Genomic DNA, 17,142 nt, shown 5'->3' on the forward strand with positions numbered 1-17,142 from the left:
CTTTTTGTTTCTTGGTTTTTAACTCTAATTGATTACTGATCTATAAGAAAGCTATTAGCCAGCCATTGCACCCTTAATTTGATGCTGCATTTCCCCTCCCTAACCATCCTTGGCTCAAGGCAGCACCAAAGGTGTCCAGCTCCCATAACCAAGAGCATCACTTCCCCACCAAGAAGCCCCAGGCTCCCACACACCTGCAGGGGAGCAGACGGGCACTCTCAGTCTGAAGCATTCTCTCTTGTGCCAGGTCCATGCTGGAATGTGCAGAAACAGGCTAACACCCACCCAGTAATGAGACAGGGAAGTTTAGGGGTCCTCACCTAACATGCTCAGATACTCAGTTGTGTCTGGTTCCTTACGACCCCATGGACTGTAGCCCACCAGACTCCTCCGTCCATGGGATTTTCCAGGCAAGGATACTGGAGTGGGTTGCCATTTCCTTCTCCATTATTCCTAGTTTTTAAAGGAATCTCCATACCATCTTCCATAGTGGCTGTATCAATTTACATTCTCACCAACAGTGCAAGAGTGTTCCCTTTTCTCCACACCCTTTCCAGCATTTATTGTTTGTAGACTTTTTGATGATGGCCATTCTGACCAGTGTGAGATGATATCTCATTGTAGTTTTGATTTGTATTTCTCTAATAGTGAGCGATGTTGAGCATATTTTCATGTGTTATTTAGCCATCTGTATGTCTTCTTTGGAGAAATGTCTGTTTAGGTCTTTTCCCCACTTTTTGTTTGGGTTGTTTGTTTTTTCTGGCACTGAGTTGTATGAGCTGCTTGTATATTTTGGGGAATTAATCTTTAGTCAGTTGTTTCATTTGCTATTATTTCCTCCCATTCTGAGGATTGTCTTTTCCCCTTGATTATAGTTTCCTTTGCTGTGCAAAAGCTTTTAAGTTTAATCAGGTCCCATTTGTTTACTTTTCTTTTTATTTCTGTTACTCTAGAAGGTCATAGAGGATCTTGCTTTGATTTATGTCATTGAGTGTTCTGCCTATGTTTTCTTCTAAGAATTTTTTAGTTTCTGGTCTTACATTTAGGTATATAATCCATTTTGAGTTTATCTTTGTGTATGGTGTTAGGAAGTGTTCTAATTTCATTCTTTTACATGCAGCCATCCAGTTTTCCCAGCACCATTTATTGAAGAAGTTGTCTTTGCCCCATTGCATATTCTTGCCTCCTTTGTCAAAAATAAGGGACCCATAGGTGCATGGGTTTATTTCTGGGCTTTCTATCTTGTTCCATTGGTCTATATTTCTGTTTTTGTGCTAGTACCATACTGTCTTGATGCCTGTAGCTTTGTAGTATAATCTGAAGTCAGGTAGGTTGATTCCTCCAGCTCCATTCTTCTTTCTCAAGACTGCTTTGGCTCTTCAGGGTCTTTTGTGTGTCCATATGAATTGTGAAATTTTTTCTTCTAGTTCTGTTGAAAATCCCATTGGTAATTTGATAGGGATCATATTGAATCTGTAGATTGCATTTGGTAGTATAGTCATTTTCACAATATTGATTCTTCCTACTCACCAGGGTATATTTATCCATGGAATATTTCTCCATCTATTTATGTCATCTTTGATTTCTTTCATTAGTGTCTTATAATTTTCTGTGTTCTTTTGTCTTCTTGCTGCTGCTACTGCTAAGTCGCTTCAGTCCTGTCCAGCTCTGTGTGACCCCATAGACGGCAGCCCAACAGGCTCCCCTGTCTCTGGGATTTTCCAGGCAAGAACACTGGAGTGGGTTGCCATTTCCTTCTCCAATGCATGAAAGTGAAAAGTGAAAATTGAAAGTGAAGTTGCTCAGTCATCTCCGATTCTTAGCGACCCCATGGACTGCAGCCTACCAGGCTTCTCCGTCCATGGGATTTTCCAGGCAAGAGTACTGGAGTAGGTTGCCATTGCCTTCTCTGTCTCCTTAGGTAAGTTTATTCCTAGATATTTAATTCTTTTTGTTGCAGTGGTGAATGGGATTGATTCCTTAATTTCTCTTTCTGATTTTTCATAAAGTTAGTATATAGAAATGCAAATAATTTCTGTGTATTGATTTTGCATCCTGCAACTTTGCTAAATTAACTGATTAGCTCTAGTAATTTTCTGATACTACCTTTAGGGTTTTCTATGTACAGTATCATGTCATCTGCAAACAGTGAGAGCTTTACATCTTCTTTTCTGATCTGAATTCCTTTTATTTCTTTTTCTTCTCTGATTGCTATAGCTAGGACTTCCAGAACTATGTTGAATAATAGTGGTGAAAGTGGACACCCTTGTCTTGTTCCTGATCTTAGGAGGAATGCTTTCAGTTTTTCACCATTGAGAATAATGTTTGCTATAGGCTTATCATATATGGCTTTTACTATGTTGAGATAGGTTTCTTCTATGCCCGTTTTTTGAAGAGTTTAAATCGTAAATGGGTGCTGAATTTTGTCAAAGGCTTTTTCTACATTTCTTGAGATTATTATATGGTTTTATCTTTCAATTTGTTAGTATGGTGTATCACATTGATTGATTTGCATATATTGAAGAATCCTTGCATTCCTGGAATAACCCAACTTGATCACAGTGTATGAGCTTTTTGATGTGTTGCTGAATTCTGTTTGCTAAAATTTTGTTGAGGATTTTTGCATCTGTGTTCATCAGTGATATTGGCCTGTAGTTTTCTTTGTCTGATTTTGGTATCAGGGTGATGGTGGCCTCATAGAATGAATTTGGAAATGTTCCTCTTTTTTGAAAGAGTTTTAGAACGATATGCATTAGCTCTTCTCTAAATGTTTGATAGAATTCTACTGTGAAGCCATCTGGTCCTGGGCTTTTGTTTTTTGGGAAATTTTTGATCACAGCTTCAATTTCAGCATTTGTAATTGAGTTGTTCATAGTTTCTATTTCTTCCTGGTTCAGTCTTGGAACATTGAGCTTTTCTAAGAATGTGTCTATTTCTTCCAGGTTATCCATTTTATTGTCAGATAGTAGTTCATAATAGTCTCTTACAATCCTTTGTTATTTCTGCATTGTCTGTTGTAACCTCCATTTTTCATTTCTAATTTTGTTGATTTGATTCTTCTCTCTTTTTTTCTTGGTGAGTTTGGCTAAAGGCTTGCCAATTTTGTTTATCTTCTAAAAGAACCAGATTTTAGCTTTATTAATCTTTACTATTGTTTCTTTCATTTCTTTTTCATTTATTTCTGCTCGGATCTTTATGATTTATTTCCTTCTACTAATTTTGGGGATTTTTTGTTCTTCTTTATCCAGTTGTTTAAGGTGTAAAGTTAGGTTGTCTACTCAATGTTTTTCTTATTTCTTGTGGTAGGATTGTATTGCTATAAACTTCTCTCTTAGAACTGGTTTTGCTGCATCCCTCAGGTTTTGAGTTGTTGTGTTTTCATTGTCATTTGTTTCTAGAAATTTTTTTATTTCCCTTTTGATTTCTTCAGTAACCTGTTGATTATTTAGTCATGTATTGTTTAATCTCCATGTGTTGGTGTTTCTCAGTTTTTTTTCTTGTAATTGATATCTAGTCTCATAGTGTTGTGGTCAAAGTAGATGCTTGATATGATTTCAATTTTTTAAAATTTACTGAGGTTTGATTTGTGACCCAAGATGTGGTCTATCCTGGAGAATGTTCCATGTGCAATTGAGAAGAAGGTGTATTCTTCTGCATTTGGATGGAATGTCCTGAAGATATCAATGAGATCCAGCTCATCTAATGTATCATTTAAGACTTGTGTTTTCCGCCAGTCAGGATGGCTGCTATCCAAAAGTCTACAAGCAATAAATGCTGGAGAGGGTGTGGAGAAAAGGGAACCCTCTTACACTATTGGTGGGAATGCAAACTAGTACAGCCGCTATGGAAAACAGTGTGGAGATTTCTTAAAAAACTGGAAATAGAACTGCCATATGACCCAGCAATCCCACTTCTGGGCATACACACTGAGGAAACCAGATCTGAAAGAGACACGTGCACCCCAATGTTCATCGCAGCACTGTTTATAATAGCCAGGACATGGAAGCAACCTAGATGCCCATCAGCAGATGAATGGATAAGGAAGCTGTGGTACATATACACCATGGAATATTACTCAGCCATTAAAAAGAATTCATTTGAACCAGTTCTAATGAGATGGATGAAACTAGAGCCCATTATACAGAGTGAAGTAAGCCAGAAAGATAAAGAACATTACAGCATACTAACACATATATATGGAATTTAGAAAGATGGTAACGACAACCCTATATACAAAACAGAAAAAGAGACACAGAAGTACAGAACAGACTTTTGAACTCTGTGGGAGAAGGTGAGGGTGGGATGTTTCAAAAGAACAGCATGTATATTATCTATGGTGAAACAGATCACCAGCCCAGGTGGGATGCATGAGACAAGTGCTCGGGCCTGGTGCACTGGGAAGACCCAGAGGAATCGGGTGGAGAGGGAGGTGGGAGGGGGGATCGGGATGGGGAATACGTGTAAATCTATGGCTGATTCATATCAATGTATGACAAAACCCACTGGAAAAAAAAAAAAGACTTGTGTTTCCTTATTAATTTTCTGTTTGGATGATCTGTCCATTGGTGTGAGTGGGGCATTAAAGTCTCCTACTATTATTGTGTTACTGTCAATTTCTCCTTTTATGTCTGTTAGTGTTTGTCTTATGTATTGAGGTGCTTCTATGTTGGGTGCATAAATACTTACAATTGTTATGTCTTCCTCTTGGAATGATTCCTTGATCATTATATAGTGTTCTTCCTTATCTCTTATAATATTCTTTATTTTAAGGTCTATTTTGTCTGATATGAGGATTGCTACTCCAGCTTTCTTTTGCTTCCCATTTGCATGGAATATATTTTTCCATCCTCTCACTTTCAGGCTATACATTTCTTGAGGTCTGAAGTGGGCTTCCTGTAGACAGCATATGTAAGGGTCTTGTTTTTGTATCCATTCAGCCAGTCTGTGTCTTTTGGTTGGAGCACTTAATCCATTTACATTGAAAGTAATTATTTATATATATGCTCCTATTGCCATTTTCTTACTTGTTTGGGGTTGATTTTGTAGATCTTTTTTCTTCTCTTGTATTTCTTGACTATATAAGTCCCTTTATCATTTGTTGTAAAGCTGGTTTGGTGGTACTAAATTCTCCTAAGTTTTGCTTGTCTGGAAAGCTTTTTATTTCTCCATCAATTTTGAATGAGATCCTTGCTGGGTACAGTAATCTTAGTTGTAGGTTTTTCCCTTTCAGTACTTTAAATATACCTGCCATTCCCTTCTGGCCTGCAGAGTTTCTGCTGAAAGATCAGCTGTTAAGCATATGGGGTTTTCCTTGTATGTTACCTGTTGCTTCTCCATTGCTGCTTTTAATATTTTCTTTGTGTTTAGTCTTTGTTAGTTTGATTAGTGTGTCTCTTGGCATGTTTCTCCTTGGGTTTATCCTGTTTGGGACTGTTTGTGTCTCTCGGACTTGATTGACTATTTCCTTTTCCATGTTGGGGAAATTTTCAACTATAATCTCTTCAAAAATTTTCTCATACTCTTTCTTTTTCTCTTCTTCTCCTGGGACCCCCATAATCCGAATGTTGGTGCATTTGATATTGTCCCGAAGTCTCTGAGAATATCCTCAGTTCTTTTCATTCTTTTTATTTTATTCTGCTCTTCAGAAGTTATTTTTACTATTTTATCTTCCAGCTCACTGATTCGTTCTTCTGCTTCAGATATTCTGCTATTGATTCCTTCTAGAGTATTTTTAATTTTGGTAATTGTGCTGTTTGTCTCTGCAGGCTTATTCTTTAATTCTTCTAGGTCTTTTTTAATTGATTCTTGCATTTTCTTCATTTTGTTTTCAAGGCTTTTGATCATCTTTACTATCATTATTCTGAATTCTTTTTCAGGTAGTTTGCCTATTTCCTCTTCATTTATTTGAACTTCTGTGTTTCTAGTTTGTTCCTTCATTTGTGTGGTATTTCTCTGCTTTTTCATTGTTTCTTTTTTAACTTAATGTGTTTGAGGTCTCTTTTCCCAGGCTTCAAGGTTGAATTCTTTCTTCCTTTTGGTTTCTGCCCTCCTAAGTTTGGTCCAGTGGTTTGTGTAAACTTATAGGGTGAGGTTTGTGCTGAGTTTTTGTTTGTTCATTTTTCCTCAGATGGGCAAGGCTGAGTGAGGTGGTAATCCTATCTGCTGATGATTGGGTTTGTATTTTTGTTTTTTGTTTAGATGAGGCATCCTGCACAGGGTGCTACTGGTGGTTGGGTGATGCCAGGTCTTGCATTCAAGTAGTTTCCTTTGTGTGAGTTCTCACTATTTGATATTCCCTAGGGTTAGTTCTCTGGTGGTCTATGGTCTTGGAGTTAGTGTTCCCACTTCAAAGGCTCAGGGCTTGATCGCTGGTCAGGAACGAAGATTCCACAAGTGGTTTGTTATGGCATTAAGTGAGATTACAACAAATATCCAAAAATGAGAAACCAAAGATGAACCCCAGACAAATGGCAGTTACAAAATCAGGCAAATAATAATTAAAATAATGGAATATACACATATACATATACACACATGAGCAAAGTCAAACAGTCCAACAAAAAGAAGTACAGCAGATTGAGCCAGTGAACAAAGGAAATAAAAAATTATATTTAACAATTAAGAACAACACTAACTAAAGCACAAACTGGAAAACAAAACTAAAAGAAGGTGCCAAGTGGGGAATAAAGAAATGATAAGAAAACTAACAAATATCTTGAGAGGAAAGGAATGAAAGAAAAGAAAGAATAGATATGCTAAGTTAAATAGAGGTAGATGAAGAAGATTTATATACACTAAAGATTAACTGCAAGGGGAAAAGAACAGTAGGGAAGGCAAACAAAGGAACAAATATAGAAAAAATATAATAGGTTTAAAAAATTAAAATTATAAAAAAGAGAAAAGTAAAAAAAAATGGAAGAAAAAAGGAAAAAAAAAAAAAAAAGGAAAACTCCACAGAACTGCAAAAGCCCAATGTAGAGGCAGAGGTTTATAACAACAGTAAAAAGTGTGACTGAATATATTCATATACATATACACCTATAAGCAAAATCAAAACAGTCCAACAAAAATAAAGTACAATAGATTGACCCAGTGAATAAAGGAAACAAAAATTATATCTACCAGAACAAAACTAACTAAAGCACAAACTGGAAAACAAAACTAAAGCAAGGTGCCAAGTGGGGAATAAAGCAATGAAAATTAAACTAACAAATATGTTGAGAGGAAAGGAAAGAAAAAAAAGAAAGAATTAGATATTCCAAGTTAAATAGAGGTAGATAAAGACGATTTATATACATTAAAGATTAACTGCTAGGGGAAAAGAACAGTAGGAAAAGCAAACAAGGAAATAAATGTAGAAAAAATAATAATAGGTTTAAAAGATTAAAAATTTTAAAAAGAGAAAAGAAAAAAAAAAGAAAACTGCACAGAACTGCAAAAACTCAATGCAGAGGCAGAGGTTTATAACAACAAGAAAAAATGTGACTGAGAAAAAAAAAGCTCAAAAGCTTAATTAGATTTCATAGTGCCAATAAAGTTGACAACTACAACCGGGGTGGGGGGCGGGGGAGAGGGGGGAAGGAAAAAAAAAAAGAAAAAAAATCCAAAAGAATCTACAGAACAAGTCAAAACCTGAGAATAATAAATGTTTTCCTTGAGTCACTGCTGTCAGAGTCCTTTACCTTGCTGGGAGTCACAGTCCACCTCACCTCCCCAGGATGCCCTCCAACACTGTTCTGATCTCTGGACCTGCTGTGGGGGCAGCTCAGATTCTAATCTGGTCCTACTCCTGTTTGTTCTTGCCTCCAATGTCCACAGCTATCAAGACTAGTGCATTTTCTTTTGTGGGAGCTCTCAATGACCTTTTGTATATTCCATAGACACAGAGTCTGCCTAGTTGATCATGTGGTTTTAATCAGCAGCTTGTATAGCTGGTGGGAAGGTTTTGGGTCTTATTCCTTAGCCACACTGCCCCTGGGTTTCAATTGTGGTTTTACTGTCACCTCTGCATCTGGGTCATCTGCTGGGGTTTGCCCCTGAGGCTGCCCTGGAGGACTTGGGTTTGCCCCTGTGAGGGCCAGGAGTGGAGGTGGTGCAGCTGCTTGGGTCGCATGGGTTCTGGCAGCACCAGGTCCTCAGGGGAGTTGGTGACTAAGGCAGCAGGAAATAGAGTGCTCTAGAAGGGTATGGCAACCAGTCTTGTCCAATACACTCCAGTATTCTTGTCTGGAGAGCCCCCTCCCTGACAGAGAAGGCTGGCAGGCCACAGTCTACAGGGTCGCAGAGTCGGACACTACCGAAGTAACCCTGCATGCATAGTTGCGAGACTTTCTTTGCCTGTGGCAGCTCTGCCCCAGTGAGAGTTGAGCATGAAGGTGGCATGGCTGCTTGGCTTGTGGGGACCCTGGTGGTGCCAAGTGTGCAGGGACACAGGCTGCCTTTGCCACAGGAGCTATGGCCCTATCAGAGTCTTTTTTCCAGCCTCTTGTAGCTGGCAATCAGAAGGCCTCTTTGGCCAGTCTTTCTCCGTAGCTCCACCCTTTCAGGCACTTAGAAGGCTCCCTTGCCTGGGGTCCTTCTCAGTTGTCCAGCCCATCAGGTACTTAGAGGGACACCCCTGGGGGGTCCTACTCTTTAGTTCGTCACATCAGTCACTTGAAGGAGCACCCTGGCTGGGGTCCTGCTCATAGTTCAGCGCGTCAGGCATTTGATGGGCCAGCCTCTCTATTGTTCCAGTGCCGATGCTGGCATGTGAGGAGAGAGAGGCTATGGTGATGGCTCCACCCTCTGTGTGTGACTCAGCAGTACTGCCTTGCTTCCATGGCTGCCCGGTTTTTCCCCACAGGCATTTCCCACCACAATCTCCTCCCTCACATCCCCTCCATCTGTCTCTCCACAGTCAACAGCCCTTGCCCTGATCCACAATCCATTAGGGATTTCTCCACAATCCCTAAACTCCAGCTCCCAGCCTCTGCGCCTTCCAGGGGAACTGCATCCCTGTCTGGGGTATGTATGACTGCGGCAAGGACTGTCTGATTCTGATTCTGATTCTGATTCTATTTCGGCTGCCACAAGTCAGCTGTTTCACTCTCAGCCTTAAAACGTTTCTCCTCTGACCCAGACAATTTCCCCTGTGTGGGGTTCGGACCCCTGCTTCAGTTCCCCTACCGGCAGAGGGCAGGCCCAGTCCTACTAACATTCCTGCTTCCCCCCTAGTTCCTCTGTCCTCCCGAGTTTTGCGTGGTTCATATATTCTTTTCCTCTGGTCGGGTACTCCTGTCCGCTCTCAGCTGGTGTTCTTCATGCACTTCTGTGTCTGAAGGTGTGTTCCTGATGTATCGGTGGAGAGAGATGTACTCCACGTCCACCACTCCTCCGCCATCTTGTTCTCATGCCTTTTAATTTTTTTAACTTTAAATTAAAATAAAATTTTGGCTGCACTGGTTCTTCATTGTGAGTATTGGCTTAGTAGACCCCCAGCATGTGGGATCATAGTTCCCTGACCAGAGATGGAACCCATGTCTCCTGCAATGGAAGGTGGATTCTTAGCATTGGACCACCAAGAAGTCCCAAGGTCTGGGTTTTAAGCTACCAAGATTTAGTAGTGGATGTCAATGGGAGACATTTGTATTACTCTCCTGGCAAAGTCTGAGATTTCTGATTATCTTTGTGAGATTTTATATAAATGTGTGTGTGTTTGCGTGTGTATAAAATCTAGTCTATATCCACACTGTTGTTAAAGTGCTGTTTCTTAAAGCAGATCTGATCATGTTAGTCTCACCTGAATCAAAACCTCACTGACTCCACATTGCTTAGGCGTCCGACACCTCAGCTGGGCTCCTCAGACCCTTTGTAATCTGACTTGCTTTATCATTAATCTACCACCATGCCCACAGTCTAATCATCTTGAAATAGTACTGGGATTCCCACTTTCATTGAGGATATTTATTTCAGTTTTTCTACAACTGTTTGGAAAGTATTCTATTTCTGTTCTTTTTTTTTTTTTTTTTTTTTTGCCTACTCTCGAAAATTTAACATATATACTTATCAAAGTCTGAAGTTAATAGATCTCTTTATCCTCCTCTCCCCAAAAGGAGGCTCTTAGAAACTTTAATTCTGTTCTTTTCTTTCTTCTCCAGAGATATATACTATTGTTGACATATGTTTTAATTCTATCTTTGAAAACCCCACCAACCTGTTTTATTACTGTTTTATACAGTCAAGTCTTTTTCATATGTATCTGCATATTGACTATTTCCTTTGTTCTTCATTACGCCTTGCATCCTAACCTTCCATCTGAGATCACTTTTATAGGAAAAGATATTTTGTCTAAAGAACTTCCTTTTTATTTTTTATTGGAGTATAATTGCTATACAATGTTGTGTTCGTTTCTGCTGTAAAACAAAGTGAATGAGCTGTATGTATACATATAGTCCCTCCATTTTGAGCCTCCCTCCCACGCCACCCTCCCCATCCCACACCTCAGGGTCATCACAGAGCATCCAGCATCCAGCATCACTGAGCTCCCCGTGCTATAGAACAGCTTTCCAGTAGCTATCTGTTTTGCATATGATAGCGTATATATGTCAATGCTCCTCTCTCAGTTCGTCCCCGCCCCCGTATGTGCATATATCTGTACTGTCTGCATCTCTAGTCCTACTATAATTTTCTTTAGTGAAGTCTGTTAATGGCAATCTTTTGATCTTTTTCTTCTCTGAAATATCTTTATTTCACCATGATCCTTGAAAAGTCTTTTTTAACTGGGCATAGATTTCTAAATTGACCATTTTGTTTTCTCAGTACATTGAACATACTGATCCATTGTCCTCTGGGTGTCTGTTGTTGCTTTGTGAGGTCAGTTAGCTTATTTATTGCTTCTCTGAAGACAACCTGTCTTTTCTTTGGCTGCTTTTAAATCTTCTTTTTATCTCTGGTTTTACAGTTTTAATATGATGTTGTAGGTGTGGATTTATTTCTATTTGTTTACTTGAAATTTGTTGGGAATTTATATCTTGATGTATTTATCAGTTCTGAAAAATCATCAGTTATTATCTCACCATTAATTGATTCTGCCCTGTTCTCTCCCTCTTTTGGGGGGCTTCTGATTACAAGTGTGTTAGGTCATCTCATGTTCCCTTCACATCCCTTAACCCTTCTTTCTCAGAGCTTTATTTATCTATGATGCTTCCTGCATGTATTTTTTCAGCCCTATCTTTCTGTTTCACTAGTTCTGGCAATCTACTTGGCCATTAAACTCATTTATTGAGTTTCTAATTATAGCTATTACAGTTTTCATTCCTAGAAATTATATGTAGTTCTTTTCTTATCTGCTTGGTCATTCTTTAAAATTCCTTGCTCTTTGCTCATATTTCAAAATCACCTTTTATTTTTCAATGAATCTGAGACACACAGAATTGGATAAATCATAACCCTTGGTTCATAGTCACTGGTATCATCGGACATAGACCTCTTATTTGAATATATATGTATGTATAAAAGTGAAAGTGTTAGTCTTTCAGTTGTGTCCAGCTTTTTGCAAACCCATGAACCGTAGTCTGCCAGGCTCCTCTGTCCATGGAATTCTTCAGGGAAGAATACTGAAGAGGGGGGCCACTCCCTTCTCCACAGGATCTTCCTGACCCAGGGATTGAACCTGGGTCTCCCACATTGCAGGCAGATTCATTCCTGTCTGAGCCACAGGGAAGCCCAATGTAGTGTACACCTACAATCCCACCATCTAACAACTAGAAGAGCTACCTATCTGCTCCTCTTCATCTTATAACCATGCTTCTCCCTTCCTAAACTTGTGATGATTATTCCCTTTCTTTTTTGTTCTTACAGTTCTATAATCTATCTATGTGACCTAAATATATTGTTCAGTTTTAGTTATTTTTGAACTCTATGAAAAAAAAAGTATATTTCAGTGTATATAATCTCTTGGGACTTAGAGAAAATTTGACATTATATTAGCTAAGATTTACCCATATTTTGGCATGTTCTTTATAATTCCATTGTGTGACTATTCCATGATTATTTTATCCATTTTTCTGTTACTGTGCATTTTGACTAGGCATTAATAGCTACTAACTAGTTCATAGCCTTGCTATGAATATTCTTATATCTATCTCTGTATAAACATGAGCAAGTTTCCACTGTGTATGTAAATAGAGGTGGAATGCTGAGTTGTACTGGAAATAGGATTAGTAATAAGCCAGTGCACACCAGTAGAACTATTGGCTAGCATCCAGTCTGGTTGGCCAGGCATCTGTTTTAATTGGGCAGTACCCATGTGGTGTTGGTTGTTAATACTTCAGTATTATCCTTGAGGGTCTATGAAATAAACTTTGTAGCCAAATTATTTTAAAATGGTTGTTCAAATTTATACCTCCATAAGAAATGCAGGAGATCTTGTTGATCTACATTCTCTCCAACATTTCAAATTGTCAGATATCTTAATTTTTGCCAATCAGATAGGTGTAAGTTAGTATCTCAATGTGGTCTTGATTTTCTGTTTACTAATAAGTTTGAGCATCTCTCTGAGTGTATACTGGCCATAGGCCTTTTCTCTGAGAATTCCCTACTCATATATCTTGCTCATGTACCTTACTCTTGTACCATGTATTTTTCTATTTGATTATCTTTTTCTCATTCATTTGAAGAAATTCATATAAAGAAATTACAAAATCCTTGATGCCAATTATTTTTAATTGAAGTGTAGTTGATTTACAATGTTATGTTAATTTTTGCTATACAACAAAGTACTCAGCTACACACACACACACATATACACACATATTCTTTTTTATATTCTTTTCATTATGGTTTATCCCAGGACATTGAATATTGTTCCTTGTGTTACATAGTAGGACCTTGTTGTCCACCCATTCTATACATAACACTTTGCTTCTGCCAACCCCAAACTCCCAGTTCATCCCTTCCCACCCTCCCTCTTGGCAACCACAAGTCTGTTCTCAAAGTCTATGAGTCTGCTTCTGCTTGGTAGACAGGTTCATTGTGTTATATTTTAGATTCCACATATAAGTGATATCATATGGTATTTTCTTTTTTGACTTACTTCACCCAGTATAATAATCTCCAGTTGCATCCATTTTTTCTGAAGATAGCATGATTTCATTCTTATTTATGGCTGAGCAGTACTTAATGGTATATTATATATCTATTATATATGTATACATTATATATCCATTAGGTTGTTTTCATGTCTTGTCTATGGGAATAGCGCTGCTGTGAGCATAGGGGTGCATGTATCCTTTTGAATTATAATTTTGTCAAAATATATGCCCAGGAATGAGATTGTTAGACCATATTTCTGAGGACTCCATATTGTCTTCCATAGTGAATGCACCAACTTACATTTCCACCAACAATGTAGGAGGGTTCCCTTTTCTCCAAACCCTCTCCAGTGTTTGTTACTTGTAGACTTTTTAATAATGGCCATTCTGACTGGTGTGAGGTGGTACCTCACTGCAGTTTTGATTTGCATTTCTCTGATAGCTGCCTCTGCGCTTTGCTGGAGCAGCCATGAAGAGAGACCCTACGTCCAAGGTAAGAGAAGCCCAAGTAAGATGGTAGGGACTGAGAGAGGGGATCAGAGGGCAGACAGACTGAAGCTACAATCACAGACAACTAGCCAATCTGATCACATGGACCACAGCCTTGTCTAACTCAATGAAACCAAGCCATGCCATGTGGGGCCACCCAAGACAGCTGGGTCATGGTGGAGAGGCCTGACAGAATGTGGTCCACTGGAGAAGGGAATGGCAAACTACTTTAGTATTCTTGCCTTGAGAACCCCATGAACAGTATGAAAAGGCAAAAAGATAGGACACTGAAAGATGAACTCCCCAGGTCGGTAGGTGCCCAATATGCAGTGGAGATCAGTAGAGAAATAACTCCAGAAAGAATGAAGGGATGGAGCCAAAGCAACAACACCCAGTTGTGAATGGGACTGGTGATGGAAGCAGGGTTTGATGCTATAAAGAGCAATATTGCATAGGAACCTGGAATGTTAGGTCCACGAATCAAGGTGAATTGGAAGTGGTCAAACAGGAGATGACAAGAGTAAACATCGACATTCTAGGAATCAGTGAACTAAGATGGACTGGAATGGGTGAATTTAACTCAGATAACCATTGTATCTACTACTGTGGGCAGGAATCCCTTAGAAGAAATGGAGTAGCCATCATAGTCAACAAAAGAGTCCGAAATGCAGTACTTGGATGCAATCTCAAAAACGATAGAATGATCTCTGTTCATTTCCAAGGCAAACCATTCAATATCACGGTAATCCAAGTCTATGCCCTGACCAGTAATGCTGAAGAAGCTGAAGTTGAACAGTTCTATGAAGACCTACAAGACTGTCTAGAACACCCAAAAAAGATGTCCTTTTCATTATAGGGGACTGGAATGCAAAAGTAGGAAGTCAAGAAACACCTGGAGTAACAGGCAAATTTGGCCTTGGAGTACAGAATGAAGCAGGGCAAAGGCTAGTAGAGTTTTGCCAAGAGAACACACTGGTCATAGCAAACACCCTCTTCCAACAACACAAGAGAAGACTCTACACGTGGACATCACCAGATGGTCAACACCAAAATCAGATTGATTATATTCTTTGCAACCAAAGATGGAGAAGCTCTATACAGTCAGCAAAAACAAGACCAGGAGCTGACTGTGGCTCAGCTCATGAACTCCTTATTGCCAAATTCAGACTGAAATTGAAGAAAGTGGAGAAAACCACTAGACCATTCAAGTATGACCTAAATCAAATCCCTTATGACTATACAGTGGAAGTGAGAAATAGATTTAAGGGGCTAGATCTGAGAGACAGAGTGCCTCATGAACTATGGATGGAGGTTCAGGACATTGTACAGGAGACAGGAATCAAGATCATCCCCAAGAAAAAGAAATGCAAAAAAGCAAAATGGCTGTCTGAGGAGGACTTACAAATAGCTGTGAAAAGAAGAGAAGCCAAAAGCAAAGGAGAAAAGGAAAGATATTCCCATTTGAATGCAGAGTTCCAAAGAATAGCAAGGAGAGATAAGAAAGCCTTCCTCAGTGATCAGTGCAAAGAAATTGAGGAAAACAATAAAACGTGAAAGACTAGCAATCTCTTCAAGAAAATTAGAGATACCAAGGGAACATTTCATGCAAAGATGGGCTCAATAAAGGACAGAAATGGTAGGGACCTAACAGAAGCAGAAGATATTAAGAAGAATTGGCAAGAATACACAGAAGAACTGTACAAAAAAGATTTTCATAACCCAGATAATCACGATGGTGTGATCACTCACCTAGAGCCAGACATGTTGGAATGTGAAGTCAAGTGGGCCTTAGGAAGCATCACTACGAACAAAGCTAGTGGAGGTGATGGAACACCACTTGAGCTATTTCAAATCCTGAAAGATGACACTGTGAAAGTGCTGCACTCAATATGCCAGCAAATTTGGAAAACTCAGCAGTGGCCACAGGACTGGAAAAGGTCAGTTTCCATTCCAATCCCAAAGAAAGGCAACGCCAAAGAATGCTCAAACTACAGCACAATTGCACTCATCTCACACACTAGTAAAGTAATGCTTAAAATTCTCCAAGCCAGGCTTCAGCAATATGTGAACCATGAACTTCCAGATGTTCAAGCTGGTTTTAGAAAAGGCAGAGGAACCAGAGATCAAATTGCCAACATCCGCTGGATCACCGAAAAAGCAAGAGAGTTCCAGAAAAACATCTATTTCTGCTTTATTGACGATGCCAAATCCTTTGACTGTGTGGATCACAATAAACTGTGGAAAATTCTGAAAGAGATGGGAATATCAGACCATCTGAGCTGCCTCTTGAGAAACCTGTATGCAGGTCAGGAAGCAAGTTAGAATTGGACATGGAACAACAGACTGGTTCCAAATAGGAAAAGGAGTACATCAAGGCTGTATATTGTCACCCTGCTTATTTAACTTATAAGCAGAGTACATCATGAGAAATGCTGGGCTGGAGGAAGCACAAGCTGGAATCAAGATTGCTGGGAGAAATATCAATAACCTCAGATATGCAGATGACCCCACCCTTATGGCAGAAAGTGAAGAAGAACTAAAGAGCCTCTTGATGAAAGTGAAAGAGGAGAGTGAAAAAGTTGGCTTAAAGCTCAACATTCAGAAAACTAAGATCATGGCATCTGGTCCCATCACTTCATGGCAAATAGATGGGGAAACAGTGGAAACAGTGTCAGACTTTATTTTTCAGGGCTTCAAAATCACTGCAGATGGTGATTTCAGCCATGAAATTAAAAGATGCTTGCTCTTTGGAAGAAAAGTTATGACCAACCTAGACAGCATATTAAAAAGCAGAGACATTACTTTGCCAACAAAGGTCCATCTAGTCAGGGCTATGGTGTTTCCAGTGGTCATGTATGGATGCGAGAGTTGGACTATAAAGAAAGCTGAGCGCCAAAGAATGGATTCTTTTGAACTGTGGTGTTGGAGAAGACTCTTGAGAGTCCCTTGGACTGCAAGGAGATCCAACCAGTCCATCCTAAAGGAGATCAGTCCTGGGTGTTCATTGGAAGGACTGATGTTGAAGCTGAAACTCCAATACTTTGGCCACCTGATGCGAAGAGCTGACTCATTGGAAAAGACCCTGATGCTGGGAAAGATTGAGGGCAGGAGGAGAAGGGGATAACAGAGGATGAGAAGGTGGATGGCATCACCGACTTGATGGACATGGATTTGGGTGGACTCTGGGAGTTGGTGCTGCACAGGGAAGCCTGGCGTGCTGTGGTTCATGGGGTCGCAAAGAGTCGGACATGACTGAGTGACTGAAATGAACTGAACTGAATAGTGGTATTGAGACTTGATGCCAATTCTTAGTCAGTTATGTATGTTAGAAATGTCTCCTCATTTGTAGCTTGTCTTTTCATTTTCTTTAAGATAATTTATGAATAGAAGATTTTTAATATAGTCAAGTGTATCAGTCTTATCTTACAGTGTTTTTTGTTTGTCTTATTTAAGAAAATTTTCCTAATCCAAGTGTGTGTGTGCTCAGTTGTGTCCAACTCTTTGTGACCCCAGGGACTACAGTCTGCCAGGCTCCTTTGTCCATGGGTTTATCCCAGCAAGAACACTGGGGTGGGTTGCT

Source organism: Dama dama, chromosome 20, assembly GCF_033118175.1.
Source record: "Dama dama isolate Ldn47 chromosome 20, ASM3311817v1, whole genome shotgun sequence".
In the NCBI taxonomy this organism is placed as follows: domain Eukaryota; kingdom Metazoa; phylum Chordata; class Mammalia; order Artiodactyla; family Cervidae; genus Dama; species Dama dama.